Source organism: Pezoporus occidentalis, unplaced genomic scaffold, assembly GCF_034315485.1.
Source record: "Pezoporus occidentalis ecotype Australia unplaced genomic scaffold, CSIRO_AGI_Poc_V1 ctg171, whole genome shotgun sequence".
NCBI classification, from domain to species: domain Eukaryota; kingdom Metazoa; phylum Chordata; class Aves; order Psittaciformes; family Psittacidae; genus Pezoporus; species Pezoporus occidentalis.
In genome coordinates this window covers 727,753-733,752 of record NW_026913543.1, presented here as the reverse complement: position 1 = coordinate 733,752, position 6,000 = coordinate 727,753, and positions in this window count along the sequence as shown.

The following is a 6,000-nucleotide window of genomic DNA, read 5'->3' as shown; positions in this document are numbered from 1 at the left end:
CGGTCCAGACTAGGGCAGCCAACCTGTGTGCCATAACCGCCGAGCTGGGGCTGCTCCCCCGGCCGTGGGAGGAGGCGAAGCTTTCCGTCGGGGTCGCCCATTCTCCATTCGCTCGGGGATGCCCTTTGGCAGGGCCCCGTGCCTTGGGGGCCCCCCAAGTCGTGTGTGTGTGTGTCCCTCCTCTGCACCCAGCTGCTCACCATAAGCCCCCAGTTTCCAGCTTCTCTTTGGTGCACCCACTCCTCTAAGCCTCTTCCCCAGTTCCTCCTCCCTGCATCTCTCAATGCAATTGGTGCTGGGGTGACCAGGTAGTGCCCCAATGAGGAGGCTGGGCGGTGGAGTGGAAGTCGGGCGAGATTTCTAATTGCTCTCCCACTATTAATTAACAATTGCTCTGCAGGCAAAGCAGCAACCTTGGTTTCCCTTTAATGACTCTAAATAGAAATCAGTTGGTTCTGACTTCATTTCACCTGATGCCAATAGTGGGTGCAATCAAGCACCCCAATTAGCCTGGACGGGATACTGCTCCAGGTGAGCTGCTGGGCTCCATCCCGCTTGGGGCCGGTTTTTTTTGCATGCTCTCCCTCATAAAGGTTTTAGCTTCAAAGCTCCTCATGATGAGAGCTGTTACAGGGTGAAGACCCTGGCTGGGGGTCGATGTCATGTGCAGCGTTTCGGCGCTTCGCTGCCCGCCTGCGGCTCGGGAAGGACCCAGGCCCCCGCGGGGCGATGCTCTCAAGCGGCATCTCTGCTGGGTTTGCGGGGGGGCGGTGCTCAGTCTGCACGGTGGCCGGGAGGAACCGGCTCCCCCCGAGCACCGGAGGAGGGATGCTCGCTGCCGGGGGCTGGGGGGAGCTGCGGGGTTCCCGGGAGGAGCTTCGGGGGGCCGGTGGAGGTCGGTTGCATAATGGACCCACGGAAGGTATTTCCGCCTCGGCACGTCCAAAAATGACAAGGGTTAGGAAAGTGAGGTGCGCTGAGTTTCCCTGGCCTGCCTGCAGTTGCTAGCCTGCAGGACAACAAACTCGAGAAGCAGAAAGTTTGATTGCGATACCTCCTTCGAGTCGATTTTGGGACTCAGGGAGTGAAAAATGGAAACGCCGGTGCGGGTGCCAGCCAGCCCTCCGCGCCGGGCCGGCCAAGTCCCGCCGCAGTGACTCACCCCGCTGCTGCCCGGGGCTCCCGCTGACCCCGGGGCCGCCTCCTTTGGGGGCGCAGATCGGGCCGCGGGACTGCGGCACCCCGCGTTTTCTACACGTGAATTCCTCACCTCTCCGCAATAGCGGCGTGCAAGCTCCATCGCACGGAGGTGCTGAGCCCAGTGCGGCATCGCTGTCACGCTGGTAAAGCTATACATTGCAAGGCAGCACACGGTTCATGACATCTCCGACTTTATTTTCCTGTTTTCTTTTGCTTTATTTTCCTGTTTATACATAGGACGTGTAAACACACGCGGGTTGTCTTGGTTTCGGAGGCTTCCTTGGCTATTTCATTCTTGCTAAGCTCCACGTGTATCAATGGAAATCCATGGGGTTGCTCCTCTCTCTTCTAAATGGATCTAAAAATAGAAACAGAGAGAGGTCTGTGAAATGCCACTAAACAAATTAACAGGGTTGTTTTATTTTTTTTTTTCTCTCTTTCTTTTCGTCTTCTGTATGAAGAACTGAGCCAGTGGCAATTAGAAGCCAAAACCTCTGCCAGTAACAAGATGGGTATTAATAGGGTGCTGGAGATTTTAAAAGACATAAATATAAGCTGGGGACTTCGGTTTTCTGAATGATTTATTCAAAGGTAAAGGCAGCAGCAGCCCGAGCTTGTCTCTACTGGGAAGAAGGAAAACTTCTGCACAGAAGCCCCGTTGCTTTGAAAGGCTTTGCAGTTCCTGCAAGTTTTGTTTAAAAAGCACACAGTGGGATTTTTAACATCATCCATATTTCTTTCTTTCTCGCTCTCTAACTTTCTGCTCAACAATTAAGTGCTTGTGCTGTAGACTGAGAAAGCCGCAGAGCTGCCTTGGCCCGGAGCTGGGAGACGTCATGGATTCCTGAGTGTGAAGTTTGCAGGAAAGCCCTCAGTTTGGGATATGGAGGCGATCCAGGGGTTTCCATGGCACTGGGATAAACAGGAGGAAACAGTGAGGGAATCCCGTTATTTTACAGCATTCAAAGACTATAAACACTCGGAGCAGGGAAGGAAGTGGCCTTTCCCTCTCTAGTAACCCTCATCTCAGAGCAGAGAACTGACTTCACTTCAGGAACAAGCTCAGCCCAGTTCGGATCCCTCTTTGCACCTCCAAACACTTACGGAGGAGGCGAGCAAGAGGGGCTCCCTCTGTCCGGGCGGCACTGGTTGAACATGGTTTAAAGAAGAGTTTTTTCTTCCTTTTTTTTTTTTTTTTTTTTCCCCTGCTACTGTGTGTTTTTTTTTTTTTTAATATATATATATATATATATAAAATTCCTGATGCAGAGAGAAGCTGCCTGCAGGCTGGTACACTACCACCACATCATGAGGTCTATGGATCAAGGTAGGGTCTTCCTCCCGCGCTGTGTGTCTGTGTGCGTATCCCCCATGCACTCCCCTGCTCCGGGGGTCCCTCTGGGTCGCTCCCCGGGTTATCCCGCCGGCTTCTCGGGGAGGCGGAAAACGTTCATGGAGAGAAAGTCCCTTGGGAAGGGACTGGCTTTAGGCTTGGTTTTGAACTGCTCCGCGACGGCGGGTACAAATCCGCGTGGAGAAACCTTTGAACTCCAGCTAGAGGGACTATCCTCTTCCACGCTGTCACCCCGGGGTCTCGCTGACCGACAGCTTAACCCTTCCACCGCCCGCCTGGGTAGGGGGCTGGGAGCGTTGCAGGCGGCTTCTCCGTCCGGGCCCGGCGGCTCTGCGGCTCCGTTGGGCTGAGGCCGGCGGCTCGGCTGCTGAGCTACCCGCGGGGATACCGGAGGCTCCCGCCGAGGCCGGCACCGTCGCGGGGGGTGCGGGCAGGGCAAACCGTGGAGGGCTTGGAGGGGGCTCGCTCCCCTCCCGCCGCGGTGTGCTGGTGCCGGCAAGAGTTAAGCGCGGAGAGAGGAGGAGTCTGCCCCGCTGTCAGCGCTCGGTGCGCGCCCCCGGCGCCCCGCTCCGTGGGTCCGCTCCGACCCAAACCAACCCCCGCCTCTGCAGCGGAGGTCTCCTCGCTGCCAGCCCGGCCCCACAGAGGCGGGGGGCAGCCGTCTAGGAGGGGCCGCGGCATCCCCCGTCCTCCCTAGCCGCTGCGAGCGAGGCTGCGGGCCCCGGGGGAGGGCGCGGCGCCGGGAGCGGCCCCGCGTGGGGACGCGGAGGGGCTGCAGGCACGGCAGCGACTGTGCAAGACCGGAGCGGAGCCGGGGGAAGGGGCATCCCCCGGGAGATGCTGGCAGGCAGGGCTGGGGGCTCTGGGGGCTCCGGGCGCAGCCGTGCCTGGAGCTGCTGGGGTCGGTGTGGCCGCTAGCGGCGGGTCCTGGCGGAGGATGCTCCGCATGAGGAACACCCCTCGCCGCCCACAGCCCGGCGCTTGTAAAGCACCGGTGGACCAACGAGCCCGGCTGCTCCCACCGAGCCCTGCCCGTTCCCCCAGGGTGCCCGGCGCTGCGCCCCGCGGGCCGGGCGGGAACCGCAGGTGAGTTGCGAGTTTGACAGGGCTACCGGTGCGGGGGGCAGGAGGAGGAGCCGGGAAGCGCTTTTCCATCGACTCGTTCCAACTCAGAGTTCCCCCCCCGCCCTCCGGCCACCCGCCGCCAGCGCTGGCCCCACCGCTGAGTCAGAACCGCCCCGGGGCCGGCGGAGGGGGGGCGGGGTGGGGGGCGAGTATCTTCAGGGCTCCGTCTGACCGGCCCTTCGTAGCGGCTGTTTGTTTTCTCCCACCGTAGCAGGCTCCCCAGGCACCTGCCAAAACACACTCGTTAACACGCACACCCGGAGCGGATCACCCGAGAGCTCTGATCCTAGGACAAGCCAATGGAAAGCCTCTGAGCGGCTTTATACCGCCTCAGGATCAGGCCATTGCCGTGCCTCGTCTATCGCGGCTTTCTCCAGACAGAACTCCCTCTCTCCTGAGAGCTTCAGCTGCTTTTAGTCACTCTCATAACACTCCGGAGAAGTTATTTTTCTGCAGAGAAAGCAGGAAAGGGAAAGATAGGAGATTTCTTTCTCAGTGCTGGCAAGGTCCCACTCTCACCTGCTGTAGGATAGCGGTGGATCAAAGCACAAGGCAGTGCTCCAGTGCCAGCTGCCACAACTCCTTTGATTGCTCCGCAGCTCTGCTTTCCCCAGAGCTGTGCAGTCACACACCAAAGTGAAAGGCACTGATTTATCTTTTTTCAGATCCAATGTTGAAGACCACAGTAGCCAGATGAGCAGGGCAGTCAGCTGCACAGCAGAGCCCAGAGATGCTTCACAAAGAAAATGTTCCTGGGCCCCAGCATGCCTTTTTCCCTTATATGAAATACGTGCTTCTGCCAGTGGCATAGGGGGAATGGGAGCAGACCGTGGCACCAATTCAGCATGAGGCTGCTAGGAGTTAATAGCGCCTGGCTTTGGAGGATTTCTGCACCCTTGTATAACAAAGTGCAGGAGTCTCATTAATGTAGGGTGTGGAAATTATGTGTTAATAATTTTAGGTCCTAGCCCCCTTTTATGCTTAGAGCAGGCTCAGAATGTGAAGGGAAGTCTTTGCATAGCCTAACACCCTGCTAGCAAAAAAGATGCTTCAGTAGCTTTGCTCCCTGAGCTGTGCTTCTGCAGGTTCATGCAAGACAAGCCAAGGCAGAGATTTTCATTGGGTCTTTCCCACCAGAGATTTTCATAAGTCCCTGTGTCATCTTGTTGTCCCACATTTGTTAGTGCTCTGTTACTTGAGGTAGCCCCTCTCTATCTGTGAGCCTCCCCTGTCACACCAGCTGACAGTCAGCAGATGATTTCAGAGCCTTTCGTACAGGGCAGGAATTGCATTCACAGATGGGATGGTGACATAATTGGAGCACTCTTCTATAACAGCCCAATAGCTATTCTAACTGAAATGTTTCATCATTCATTTTTTTGAAAATAGCCAAGGATAATAATATCCTAGAACTTCTTTTCCACTACTGGCTTAATCTACTTTTTTAAACTATGATATGTGCATTCCTTTGGTTTGCACAGCAGACTTCAGTACTTAATGGGAACATGGCGATATGAGCAATTTTTCCATTGTCCTTTCTTGCCAAACCGCCTTAAGCCTGAAATTGGGGGGTAATATCTCTGACTCAACCTGACCCCAAAATTGAATAGTAGTATGTGTGCCTCTCAAAGGAAGTACCAGGATATTTCTTTCCCCCTTGCTCTTTTTTTTTTTTCCTCTCTAATAGCACTCCCCACACACCAAACCAAGCAACTAGTCACTCACAGTCTGAGCTCATTTTAAAGAGCTTGGATGGAGTCCATGTGCAAGTTTGAGTTGCCTGTTAAATTTCTAATGCCTGCCACATACACCCTTAGAACACTTAGATTTTTCATTGACTCGTATTTTCTTTGGGTTTCAGCTTCTTAGTTTTTAATCCACTTTTCTCTACCTCTCTTTATTTTAAAGAGTTTAGTATGGGGGTATTATAGTATTACAGATGCAGTGTAAATTACATGTCATGTAGGCCACATAATAATTAGCAAAGTCACTGAGAAGATCATCCAAAACTGCCTTCAGCTCAGAGCATCATCTTATCCCTTGCATTAGTGAAGTTGTTGGTACAGGGAATACAATGGGATAGTCTAAGCAGGAACTGAAAATAGTAAATGACAGATTACATTTGCAGTAAGTTTAAACACTGAGAACTATGTTAAGTGCTTTTAAAATCATAGTTTGGATTACACTGGAAACTACTCTTTCTTTGCTTTGTTTTTGGATTCCTTGTCCCCTAGTACCTAGGTAGCCCAGTATTCACATACTTTTAAAGTTTATTAAATCAAAGCCCTGCCAAATGCAAGCACTGATCCAACCATGTGGAA